Here is a 14,139-nt window from a genome sequence, read left to right on the forward strand (position 1 = left end):
TGCCACAAACTTCTCTTCTCCCCAACCCTATTCAATACCTCCTCATTAGTTACGTGATCTACCCTCCTTATCTTCAGCATTCTTCTGTAGCACCACATTTCGAAAGCTTATATTCTCTTCTTGTCCAAACTAGTTATCGTCCACGTTTCACTTCCATACATGGCTACACTCCATACAAATACTTTCAGAAACGACTTCCTGACACCTAAATCTATATTCGATGTTAACAAATTTCTCTTCTTGAGAAACGCTTTCCTTGCCATTGCCAGTCTACATTTTATATCCTCTCTACTTCGACCATCATCGGTTATTTTACTCCCTAAATAGCAAAACTCCTTTACTACTTTAAGTGTCTCATTTCCTAATCTAATTCCCTCAGCATCACCCGACTTAATTTGACTACATTTGACTACATTTTTAAATTAACAGTGATAATAAGATACGACATCTGGATCACTGCTGGCTGAAACGCCAAAAGTACATTGACGGAAAAAAATCATAATACCAAGGACTCATGTTACATAAACAAAATTTGAAAACGTGTTCCTACATCTGAAAGATAGTGTCTACTAAAATATCGCGCCAGTCGTATAAGAGTGGCGCTAGTAGCGCCACTAAGGGGATGCTAATCAGGTTTGCTTTAAATACGCGCTGTAAGGATCGTGAGCCTTAGTTACGAGTTGCTGGCCGGGATGGCCGAGCTGTTCTAGGCGCTACAGTCTGGAACCGCGCGACTGCTACGGTCGCAGGTTCGAATCCTGCCTCGGGCATGTGTGTGTGTGATGTCCTTAGGTTAGTTAGGTTTAAGTAGTTCTAAGTTGTAGGAAACTTATGACCTCAGAAGTTAAGTGCCATAGTGCTCAGAGTCATTTGAACAATTTTCGACTGAGCGAGGTGGCGCAGTGGTTAGACACTGGACTCGCATTCGGGAGGACGACGGTTCGATCCCGAGTCCGGCCATCCTGATTTAGGTTTCCCGTGATTTCCCTAAATCGCTCCAGGCAAATGCCGGGATGGTTCCTTTCAAAGGGCACGGCCGATTTCCTTCCCCGTCCTTCCCTAATCCGATGAGACCGATGTCCTCGCTGTCTGATCTCCTTCCCCAAAACAACCAACCAACCAACAATTTTTGAGTTACGAGTTGACGACAGTCAATAATGCCTTTAAGGCGACGAAGGCGTCGTTATAATTTGAACGAGGTCGTGAAATGGGGCTACGAGAAGCTGGCTGTTCCTCTGTTATATTGAAGAAAGGCTTGACATGAATGCAGCCACTGTACGTGAATGCTGACAGTAGTGATCAGGAGAATGAACGGTCGCAAGAAGACCAGAGTCCGGACGGCCACGTGGCATTACCGATAGGGAAGACCATCGTGTTCGGCGTATGGCTCTGGAACATTGTACTACATCTGTAGCAGCAATCTGAGCAGCGGTCGGCATCGCAGTGAAGTAACAAACTGTTACAGATCGGTTACTTCAATGAAATCTCCGAGCTTGGCGCCCTGTAGCGTGCATTCCACTGACCCCAAACCACAGCCATATGTGACTTCATTGGTGTCAAGCGATACCTCATTCGAAGACAGGTTTGAGGTCTGCTGGTTCTGCCTCGGTGCCAGTGATGTCCCTGTATTGGTTTGAAGGAGGCCAATTGAGGGCCTGCAACCAACCCTTCTGCGCGCTAGATGCACTGGACACCCACTTGGGGTTATGGTCTGGCGTGCGATTTTATATGACAGCAGGAGCACTCTCGTAGTTATCCCGCTCACCATAAATGAAAATTTGTATGTCATTCTGGTGATTCGACTTGTTGTGCTGCCAGTCACGAACAGCATTACAAGGGGTGTTTTCTAACAGCACAACTCTAGACCACGTAACGCTGTTGTAACCCAACATGCTCTACCAAGTGTCGTCATGTTGCTTTGACCTCTTCCATTGTCAGATCTGTCTCCAGTCGAGCACATATGGGACATCGTCGGACCATAACTCCAGCATCATCTAAAAAACAGCATTAACTGTCTCTGTATTGACCGACCAAGTGCAACAGTTCAAATGGTTCAAATGGCTCTGAGCACTATGGGACTTAACTTCTGGGGTCATCAGTCCCCTAGAACTTAGAACTACTTAAACCTAACTAACCTTAGGACATCACAAACATACATGCCTGAGGCAGTATTCGAACCTGCGACCGTAGCAGTTGCGCGGTTCCAGACTGTAGCGCCTAGAACCGCTCGGCCACCCCGGCCGGCAAGTGCAACAGTCATGGAACTCCGTGCAACAAACTGACATCCGGCACCTGTACAATACAATGCATGCATGTTTGCATGTTTGTATTCAACATTCAGGCGGGTACATTATTATTAATGTACCAGCATTTCACATTTGCAATGGCTTATCTCACGCTTACATTAACCTGTGAACTTGTGATGTTAACCACTTGAATATGTTAACTAGAAAAATTCTCGGAATTCTGTCTTAGACAATTCTCTAAATTACATTGCGCTACATTTATTATTTTTTGTGTTGCGATTTTTTCCGTCAGTGTATTATACCAAAATATAATTATGAGAAGTACTTGGGTATCTTCTGGTAAACCTTCCGGGGTGTAAGGTCGTGGTCCATGAAACTCTTCAGCTCCTAACGTTTCGTCCAGAGCTGCGCTGGACGAAACGTTAGGAGCTGAAGAGTTTCATGGACCACGACCTTACATCCCGGAAGGTTTACCAGAAGGTATGTCATCCGGTCGTGAAAGCCTTCATAGTACTTGGGTAGCTCAGCTGGTAAGTGCATTGCCCCATGAAAGCAATGGTCTGTGTTTCACCCTCATTCGGACAAACGTTTCGAAAATGTGCACACAGCAGTAGGTCCCTGCGAGTTACGATGGGAGGAAGAGAGGCGGGGAGGGGAAGAGACAGGCCACACAGGCATGTAAATGCTTCTGGCGTTGTAAATGCAGCTGAGCACAGCATCGGCATTCGGAGAGTAACAGGCATCGGCTCCGATTGCTGCCGGCAGCCCGGCTGTCGCCGCTGACGAGGAATGCGGCGCACGTGTGGCCCGCCGGTCGCTGGTACAGAGCACAGGCGTGATGCCGCGCTGCGCGCACTCCGGGCCCCGGACGCCTAAGTAAAAGGCGGCGGCTTCCCAGGCGCGCATTAATTGGGCCCGATATGTGGGTCTGGGCCGCCTTTGAGGTGCCGCCGCCGCCGCCGCCGCCACTGCCGCCCTTCCGGATTCCACGCTGCCCGCGCCCACCTGCGGCCCGTGGGAGGCGGGCCTTCGCGAGGCGTTGCCTGCCGCTAGAGGCGCGTCTGCCAAACAGCCGGGCGGCAGGTCGTCGTCCGTAGTCAGGCGAACCAATCCCCGAGAAACAGAGCAAGCAACAGCAGTAAGGAAAATTCTTCACTTTCTTTTGTTACGTACCACTCTCCACGGTCGTACACCATCATTATTCTACCACGCAACACTCGTCTGGTGTCCCTGGCGGGGGGGGGGGCGCACTGGAGGCCGAACCGCACAGTAACCCTGGGTTCGGTGTGGGGCGGCGGTGGGTTGAGTGGACTGCTCTAGCCTGCTGTGGGATTGTGTACAACTGCGGGCAACGGCGGGGACGAAGCCTCTCCGTCGTTTCTAGGTCCCTGGTTCCATACAATACAATACGTACCACTAAGGCTATTTTCGTACTAATTTTCCACGCACCTGTGTTGGTAGTTCATTTGCAATCAATGTCTTTCACACCTTCATCTTCAGGCCCTCAGGCGTAGTTATCGAAACGATATACATCAGCCATGTACTAGGAACGTTCCAAAAGCTAACTTCGTTCTCTTTTTAAAGAGAAGATGGTACACCAGGTGACACAATCGAGTGCCAAATGAATCAAAAAAATGGTTCAAATGGCTCTGAGCACTATGGGACTTAACGTCTGAGGTCATCAGTCCTCTAGAACTTAGAACTACTTACACCTAACTAACCTAAAGACATCACACACATCCATGCCCGAGGCAGGATTGGAACCTGCGACCGTAGCGGTCGTGCGGTTCCAGACTGCAGCGCCTAGAAACGCTCGGCCACTCTGGCCGGCCCAAATGAATCCTCACCCACCGCTGGTTCAACGACGAGAGGGGCGTCACCAGAGGAGGAATGACGCATTCGCAGAGCTCCGAAGAAAGGAGAATAGCAGCAGACCGGCATGACCAAGATTATTCGAGTACCGGTACATAACACGATGGTAGACGGACTGACAATGTGTTCTCCAATGAAGCGCGTCCTGTTATTCGGTATGAATGGACATGTGGGACTCGTGTGTCCCTCATCTATGAACGCCTGTAGACTGTGTTTGGTGAAGAAGTCATCTCAAATAGCTAGCTGCTGGCGTTGCATGTTCAGCGAAGGATGGCAGAATGTGGAGAGGATGGAAGTCGAAATGGGCGTCTCTTCGCATCTACTAATGACAAAAACATTGCTGTAATAGAGGATATGATGTTAGCGGAGAGGCGCATGACGTTATCAGAAGTGGCGTCCACACTATGTATTGGCCGTGCCCACTCCCATCACATCCTCCATGATGTTTTTGTATTTCCACCTTGTGTGATGGGATGGGACTGTAGTGGGTCGAAGACTTGAAGAAAACATCAGTAATTTTATTTAATAATTTCATTAGGTCCCAGTTTCGGTACTTCAGGGCCATCATCTTCCCCATTTAGGAAACTAGGTAAGTCATCTAGTCATTTGTGTTATTGTAGGGGCCACTATTACCAACTGGTTTCTGCAGACTCATTCTCGGCAGATGTGCATCCCGTTAGAGATGTGAAGGCTCCACGCCTGCCCAGAATAAGTCTGCGGAAACCAGTTGGATATAGTGGTATCCACAATAACACAAACGACTAAATGAATTGCCTAGTTTCGTGTAAAAGGACCTGAAGATGGTGCCAATAAAGCACCGAAACTGGTAGCTAAGTAAAGTTATTAAAAACATATTAATTATTACATAAAATATAGGTTTTCTTAAAGTTCTCCATGCTGTGTTAGGTTACCGAAAAGTGTCTACAAGATGGGTGCCGACAATCCTGACCCCGGACAAGAGTCCAAGAAAGGGAATCAGTTTCGATCACTTGATGCGATACGCGCGGGAGGGAAATGAGTTCCTGTTCAGAATTATCACAAGTGATGAGACATGAGTGCACAACTTTACCCCACAATCAGTTACATGGATGCGTCCCAATTCACCACTAAAGAAAAAATTTCAAAGTGTCACTCTCCGCAGGAAAGATTACGGCCGCAGTGTTTTGGGACCCGAAAGATGTGATTCTCCTTGATTTCCTCTAGCAAGGAACCATCAGTGCGGCACTCTACTGTGACACCCCGAGCAAACTCAGGTCCACTATTCGACGAAAGAGATTGGAATGGATTGTTTGGGGGGAAGAGACCAAACAGCGAGGTCATCGGTATCATCGGATTAAGGAAGGACGGGGAAGGAAGTCGGCCGTGCCCTTTCAAAGGAACCACCCCGGCATTTGCCTGGAGTGATTTAGGGAAATCACGGAAAACCTAAATCAGGATGGCCGGACGCGGGATTGAACTGTCGTCCTCCCGAATGCGAGTCCAGTGTGCTAACCACTGCGCCACCTCGCTCGGTCGACGAGAGACTACGGCTCCTGAATGACGGTGGTGTGCTCTTGGCGGACAATGCGAAACCGCACACAGCAAGGCTTAAACAGGAGCAGATTTGTCGCTCCGGATGGGAGAGATTGTGTTATCCAAGCCCCAAGCTTGCTGGATTTTCATCTGTTCCCTGCATTGAAAGCCACACTCTCACTTCCAAACCAGTCAGGGGCAGGATCTGCGACAGTTCCTTGGATGGCGGAGCAACGAGTTTTACCAGAGTGGTTGCTACAAACTGATCGCTCGCTACGACAACTGTCTCAATGTCGGTGGTTACTATGTCGAATAACAGTGCAAGGTGTATTTCATGTCGCCATGGTGTATCTATTTTGGCAATAATCAGTGTGAACAACATGGACGAAGTTTACTTTTGGAACGTCCGTTATATATATGCTGTTGCGGGACCACAGCATTCTCCAATATGGTAATTCAGTGACTGTCATAAAAAATGCCATATCGTTCGTTTAACAGTGAAGGATATATTTACGAGTGTGTACCACTTCGATAACTGTGCCTACGTGCCTAAAGCTGAGGCGGCCAAATGCTTCGAAACCGACTACAGACAAAGCAGGCAACAATACAACTGAGTGGAAAATTATTCTAAAACAGCTTTCGTGTCTGTAACAAAAAAAAATTCCGCGTTTTCTGTGGTGTCACCGCCAGACACCACACTTGCTAGGTGGTAGCCTTTAAATCGGCCGCGGTCCGTTAGTATACGTCGGACCCGCGTGTCGCCACTGTCAGAGATTGCAGACCGAGCGCCGCCACACGGCAGGTCTAGAGAGACGTCCTAGCACTCGCCCCAGTTGTACAGCCGACTTTGCTAGCGAAGCTACACTGACAAATACGCTCTCATTTGCCGAGACGATAGTTAGCATAGCCTTCAGCTACGTCATTTGCTACGACCTAGCAAGGCGCCATTACCAGTTTATATTGAGATTGATATTAATGTACCGTCAAGAGCGATGAACACCAATTATGGATTAAAGTTAAGTATTCAAGCAACTACGTACTTTATTTACTAGACTTAACTCCATTAACTGTTCCAGACCTCACGCCAGTTTGCGTGAGCTTAAACGCGTGCATTTCGGCCTCCTCTAGCTACACGGTGTTGGCTCTTCTGCCAACACAACATTTTCTATTAACTATATTACGCATAACACTCGACGACGAACACTCCCTGTGTTTTCATGAGCGCCATTTTCTGTCGCATTCAACTGGTCACTAAAGAAGTCTGCTCCTCTCACTCACTCAAACGCAATGACACAGCGAAGCACTCGGGACAGAGCACGCAGGAGATGCGCTTGTGCGGACATGTGGCAACAACCGACTGGTGCATCGAAATCACGGTTTCCAACATTTTCTGTGATGGGCAGTTTAATTCGAAGTCAGTGTTACAAAAACGATGTTCACGCCAGTTCTCCGCCAGGCTAAGAGCTTTTTACCTTAATCTCGTAGATGGGCGCAGATGTCAAGAAGAAGACAGAAATAGGCTAAAGCACAAGAAGAGAATCTACTCTGTGTGCACAAATATGCCGTTCAGCGTGGAAGAAAACCTAACTACCCGCAGACCCAGCTTGGTAGGAAACCTAATGAGTGAACTGTTTAGTAACTACGTTGCAGGAGCGTGAATGTTTCTTTCACGGTTGTGGAATCAGACACCAACAAAAACGCGGGATTGCGATCATTGTTACTGTAATGGAATAAAATAGATCTTGGATGCAGTCAGTAAGGCGGCTGGTCGAAAGCGAGAATAATACGGACGTCAGAACTGTATGTCTTGATCAAACCCAACACAGCAAAGTGACGCAGTTAAAACAAACTGAATTCCTTTTCGGAAAGGCAGTGGTTCTAATCCCCGTCCGGCCATTCAGATCCACGTTTCCCGACGAATGGCGGGTGGTTCCTTTGAAAGACCGTGGCCGATTTCCTTTCCCATCCTTCTCTAACCTATTGTTGACATGGTACTAAACACTATTCTTCCCTTCTTTATCATAACCATTCCGTGAAACTACTTGTCAGTAGCGTTGCCCCAGTTTAAGTGACAGACATAGACTCAAACGTACATGAAATCTAAAAGACAATCGATAGAAGTCCAAGTGCCGAAGGAATATAACAAATATCTGTACATACATTATTTTGAATGTATCAACTCCCACGTCGGGGTCATACGATTTGGTAGAGTCGTCCCTGTCGCACAGCAATCCGCTACTAGCGTAGATTCTGTTTTACTGATTAATCTAGATAAATCTTCGAAGCCGCAGATGTGGTCGAAACGTCACTGAATAGTTCCATATTTGTCGACCACTACCTAGCAGCCCAAAAGTTTTAACTGAAGTAAATACAAGCTGTGAATCCTATTCGTATTATTTCTGATGAATTAATTCAAGCCACAGAACTGCAGATATGAATCCTCACCGTCAGAAGAATAATCAGACTTGTTTCAAATGGTAATTCGTAGTCGTTCACCTCATTAAAAACCTGTGCTTCGACCTATGATTCTCAAAACTTGCGGGAATCCTACAACAAATCAGCGATAAAGTGACGAATACAACCATATATAACAACAGATGTATTTTAACAATACGACTATATCAGTTGTGAATTCAATCAAAAAAAGAAAGTTGTGAAAACCTTAGTGATAATTATTCAGCAGATTTCTGATATCTGTGAGTATATCCTCTCTCTATCTAGAGTAAAAGAAAGCAGATATTAACACCGCAATATAACCTCATTAAGTTCACCAGAATTATTAAGTTCTTGGCTAATGGCTCTGAGCACTATGCGACTTAACATCTATGGTCATCAGTCCCCTAGAACTTAGAACTACTTAAACCTAACTAACCTAAGGACATCACACAACACCCAGCCATCACGAGGCAGAGAAAATCCCTGACCCCGCCGGGAATCGAACCCGGGAACCCGGGCGTGGGAAGCGAGAGCGCTACCGCACGACCACGAGATGCGGGCAATTAAGTTCTTGTTTATGGTAGTCCCATTTATACAGAAATGATGTTTTAATTAGTGTGTGGTAACACAAGTAAAAGTCATATTACAGCGAAAGCTATTCTTTGCGTTTAACTGCTTCATCGTTGTTGATGTTTAATAAATGGTCAACAATGCTTCACTCAGAACCATAAGTTTCTGACGCAAACATTCCTGATCATCTTCAGAGCGTCTGTCATGGCTGGCAGGCTTAATGTCGTGGATGTTCTACGGAAGGGTCATAGGGATACTGGGAAGAGTTCAACTCATTACTAAACAGTATGCAGATACCTTCATGCCAGCCTTTAGCGATAAGTGAAATTATGTTGGTAGTGTCACTACAGGATCGTGGGAATAGCAGACTGGTTAATTCTGAAGGGAAGCAATTGTCCTACGGGTGCGCACGCAAATTAGGCATTTCAGCTGAATGACGCCGGCCGCTGTCAGTGGAAAGGAGCGTAGGACTCGGCGCCGTAATGTACCGGGTTCTCACGACAGCAGTGTCCCCATTCACTCCCCGCTGCTCGTGACGCAGACACTCCAGAAGGTGCGGGACTGTGACGTCTCACTACACGTCCAGCGTCCCGGAGCTCAGATGTCACTGCTTAGCTGCCAGCCATTGGTTCCGCCGTATAGAGTTACACCGGGTTTCGGTGTCAGCAGACTATCGATCACCTGAAAAGATGTCTATGCGTGAAAACTCTCTCTGCCCCGCTAACATATCAGTTACTGCGCAGCGTTTTCGACACACCGAGCTTTTGAAATGATTCAGGATTTGGTTAACTGATCTTATTTTATTCTTGTAAGTATTTGATTTCTGTACAAGAAAACCTTATTTGATCATACAATGTAAGCTTTCACGGCCGGTACTGTCTTCACTTAACACTTCCAGGATGATAGGCCGTGGTCGAAGTATAAAACTGTCTCCTGACGTTTCGTCTCCGACTGCGGGAGACATCCTCGGAGGTAAAGCGGCGAACTGTCAGTTCCACGGCCTATCAGCCCGGAAGTTTTAAGTGAAAACCTTATTTGTAAACAATTTGTGTTTATTATTGGTGCGTTTCGTCACTGCGTTGTTCCTTCCATGTTTTCGTTATCACCTAATTCTTACCTCTGACGATGAGCACGTCTGTGAGTCGCAGCTGAAACCTGCACTGTGTAATCGGTGTTTCATACATCTCATACGTCTAGTTCGGGACTACTGATCATTCGCTAAATTGGTAGATTGGGAAGATAAGTTTAATTTTAGCGTGTGGACGATATCGGTCATGAGTCACTGCTGGGATGGTTTCTTCTACAAGATCAAGGACAGTTTCTTCTTACCGCCTTCTCATATAATGAACTCGATGTCGAGAGGAAGTGTAATTCCACTTCTTTTCCTCGCTTTTAATCGGCCATGGGTAACAATAGGTACACGGCCTCTGGAAGCGAGTGCATAGAACGCCGCACGCCACATCGCTAATTAGACACCCGTACACATGGAACGTAATAGGCTCCGAGGTGACAGCAAACCGACGTCGGCACACAGAATCGTTTTTTCTTTGTATCATTCAACTTTTGTCAGGCGATGCATCTGTGTCAGAAGTCTATGAATCGTGTTGAGGCCACGGTAGACAGGTAGGACGTAACTAGTTCGAATCCTGAAGGTCAAAGAATTTTCCTCCTCACGTTTTTCCCGGCAAAGCTTGCTGTACTCTATAACCCCTCTTTAATAGCAATAATAATCTAAGTTAAACGTCTCCTATGCTTCGGCCATCTTGAGTAGCGCTTGATTATTATTATTTCAACTATGAACACAGATACTGAGAACCCTGTTGTGGTAACGGTGTATCATGTGGTTTTGCCGTGTCAAAGTCAACAGAAAGAAAACTAAGTGGTTGACGATTACCGCGTGTGAGCTTTAAAAATGTTCCTTCATTTTACACTACTTATAAAAAGTTACCAACAACAAATTTACACGTGTTAGCTCCACAGAGACCTTGCCAAACCAATGAAGTTGCTCATACAAAGCTATCATCATATTTCAGACAGCATTACGAACCCAAGAACATAAAATTACTTGTCGAAACGTATGATGTAGAAGATAAATAAAGTGCTAAATTAAGAGTACCAGAAAAACTTTAACGATCTTTGAGGGCAGGTTCCTCGCACCAAAACAATGGAAAAGGACCCACGAATCTATGTTCGAAAATCTTTCGTCTTTTTAGTTTTTAATGAAGGGATATTTCACATAGTTTCTAAATAAGAAATTCGCAACTAATATTCAAGGTGTGTTCCGATTACATTACATATGGAAGTACTCTTGTGACTTTTGTTGGCGGATGAAAACTCTCACGGAGCCATTCGCTCTAATCGCCAGCAGCAGTTTAAATTTATCATATGGACTGGAACTGTGATTGTCTGGTTGGTCCATATGGTCTCCTAGAGTAGAAGGTCTTTATTCAGATTATTCACGAAACTTTGCTAAACGATGAGCCGTTGCAAATAAGAGGGAGTATTCAGTTTAAACATGTTGAGTTCCTGCGACATGAACTGTTCGCAGTGCTCTGGATGAAATCTACCAGGAAAAGTGGATAGAAGGAGAACGGCCATTCTAATGGTCATAACGTTTCCCCGATACCCAATTTTGGATTTTTACTTGTCGTGACACCTAAAGCAAGTGGTTCGTGCTGCAGGCGTTCCTCAAGCAAGGGCGCTTCAACAACGGTTCCAAGAAATTCTCGAAACTATTCAGCATGGTCTGAAGATGTTTGAAAAGGTGTGAAAATCACCGGCCGTTGTGGCCGAGCGGCTCTAGGCGCTTCATTCCGGAACCGTGCTGCTGCTACGGTCGCAGGTTCGAATCCTGCCTCGGGCATGGATGTGTGTGATGTCCTTAGGTTAGTTAGGTTTAAGTAGTTCTAAGTTCTCGAGGACTGATGACGTCAGATGTTAAGTCCCATAGTGATCAGAGCAATTTGAACCATTTGGTGTGTGACAATCCTTGTTGTGAAGCGAGCGGAGTACGTCTAGTATATTTACTATGCGTTTCTAACTTTGTAGATTTTCTCTCATTAACAACTAAAATGAATAATTTTCGGTGTAATGAAGTTTCCCATCTGCCCCGGGCATATAATCGTGACAGGCAACAGCAGACGCTTTAGAAACGTTGTTTTACACTCAAAGGCTTCGCTGGTAAACTGAAACTAGAAGTCTCAATGAAGTGAGCTGTCTTGATGCACACATTAAGAATCGACGCAGTTTTAGTTAACTGTGCGCTAATGTAATTTTCCGCCATTACTTGCAAAGATGAGCTCTGATCCGTAGTATCTCTCGTGTTTCAAATATTTATTATCTGATCAAAAGTACCCAGTAATCTATTAGTGAACATAAATATGATATGGGTCCAACATTCGTGTTTATGACAGTCTGAACTCTGCTTTTAATGAAGTGTCAATGTCTGTGAAGGAACGGCAGGCTGCTCTTCCTGAGGAGCCGAAACCAGAGAATATAATGATGTTGCACGCTAGGTTCTGGAGCGAAATCTATGTTCTGAAGCATCCCAAAGGCGTCCCACTGGGTTCAGGTCGGGACCCTGGGCAGACCAGTGCATATGACGGACGTCGCTGTCCCCAAACCACTGCCTGACAGATGCTGCTTTATAACAGGGTGCACTGCCATGCCAATGAAAATTATTGATCATCCTCTTCGAATCGTTTCTCTACTGTAAACTGTGTTCGTATCGTTCCGGATTTAGCGATTTCTTAAGGGCAATAAGGGGATCACACATCACATCGTAACACCAGCTCCTCCGTCCTCCAAAGCTGCCACTGCACGAGATTACAGATCACGTTCTCCAGGCACTCGCCAAACCCAAAGCCTTCCTGCGGATTGTCACAGGATACAGCGTGGTCCATCACTTCAGAACACTCGTATCCAGGGGCTTCGCTCATTACACTAACTCAAGGGTCAGTTAGCGCTGATTACAGAGTGTTTGACTGACGAGGAATTGCTCGACCATCGTATCCCATTCTTTTTTAAACTCACTACGCACAGTAATGGCGCCATCTGGAGTGCTGGTAGCAAGGTCGAACTCACAAGTGATTCCTTCCGCTAACTGGACGCGTTTTTTATAACCACCCTCCGTAATGCATGTTAGTCAGTGCCTGAGGTCTGCCTGCCCTTGATTTAGTCGCGGTTGTTGCTTCGCGTTTCCACTTCACGCTCTCGTAACCAACACTCGACTTTCGCAGCTCTAGAAGTGTAGAAATGTTCCTGTAGTCCACATTCTAAGTCACTGAGCTGTCCTGATCAACTCATCCTGCTGTTATTAATTCTCTACTGAGAACAAAATACTCCCCGCCTCCTTTTAAACTGGCAGTTCAGCCTCTCGTGACATTTGTTGTCAATTCCGCACTATGCAGGGGTGCCCAGATCATTTGGAAGAGACAGCGTAAAAGCATGCATTAGGAGCAGGGCAGTCTCTACACCAGACGCGGCTGCCATAATCCCGCTGCAGAAAAGAATAGGAATTTACTCGAAAAATGTAGCCTGTGTGATAAAGCTTGCAGATGTGCATAATTGTGTTTTGCAGGGTCTATGTGAAGTACGGTTGGTATATTTATATGTAGACTAAAGCTACGAATGAAAATTTTTGCCACCTTCGGGATTCGAACCTTGGTTCCCTGCTCACTAGGTGGATGAACTAACCAATGCACCACGCTTGCACAGTGGATTTGCACAACTTCATGGACTATCCTTGCACGTCTTTCTCCTCAATCCAAATTGTCATTAATACCTCAGCCTACTTTTCCCCATAAACTCAAACAACATTGCAAAAACTCTGCAACTGTATTGGAAAAGCACCTCGCTATTGAATGGAATTATGCCTGAAACCCAGGCATAGGTGTTTTAATAGGATGAAATTCTATGGTTCCAGAGACCTTTTCAAGTCTCAAACGTCTACGGTGCATACATGCAGACTGAAGCGACGATTGAAATTTTTACCACGGTTAGGATACTGCAGAACGCCTCCCTCCTCAGTTGAAATTTCCATTCACACCTCAGCCCACTTGGTATTTCCCCAAAGGTCGAACAGTACAGTTGGAGAGCCTCTGAAATGCTGTTAGAGATTAGGGGGAATGCCAAGTGGGCTGAGGCGTGAAATGGAATTTTGATCGAGGAGGAAGGCGTGCTAGGGTAGTCTGTGCAGTTGTGCAAAGTCAGTTTGTCAGGGTGGCCTAGTGGTTAGCGCATCTGCCTAGTGAGTAAAAGACACCGGTTCGGATCTCGACATCGGTAAAAACTTCACTCGTCGCTTCAGTCTGCATATATACATCAGAGATCTCCAAGACTTGAAAACGTCTCTGGAACCGTATAGTTGCATTTGTAAGGATATCATTCACAGAAGGTAACGCAGTTCGGCATATCCCAAGCACTGTGATGGAGAGTCCGTCAATGAAAAACACGACCATCGTTCTGATGGTCGCGATACTTTTGCTGAGAGCGCACGTGTGAA

Source organism: Schistocerca cancellata, chromosome 1 (genome assembly GCF_023864275.1).
Source record: "Schistocerca cancellata isolate TAMUIC-IGC-003103 chromosome 1, iqSchCanc2.1, whole genome shotgun sequence".
Lineage (NCBI taxonomy): Eukaryota > Metazoa > Arthropoda > Insecta > Orthoptera > Acrididae > Schistocerca > Schistocerca cancellata.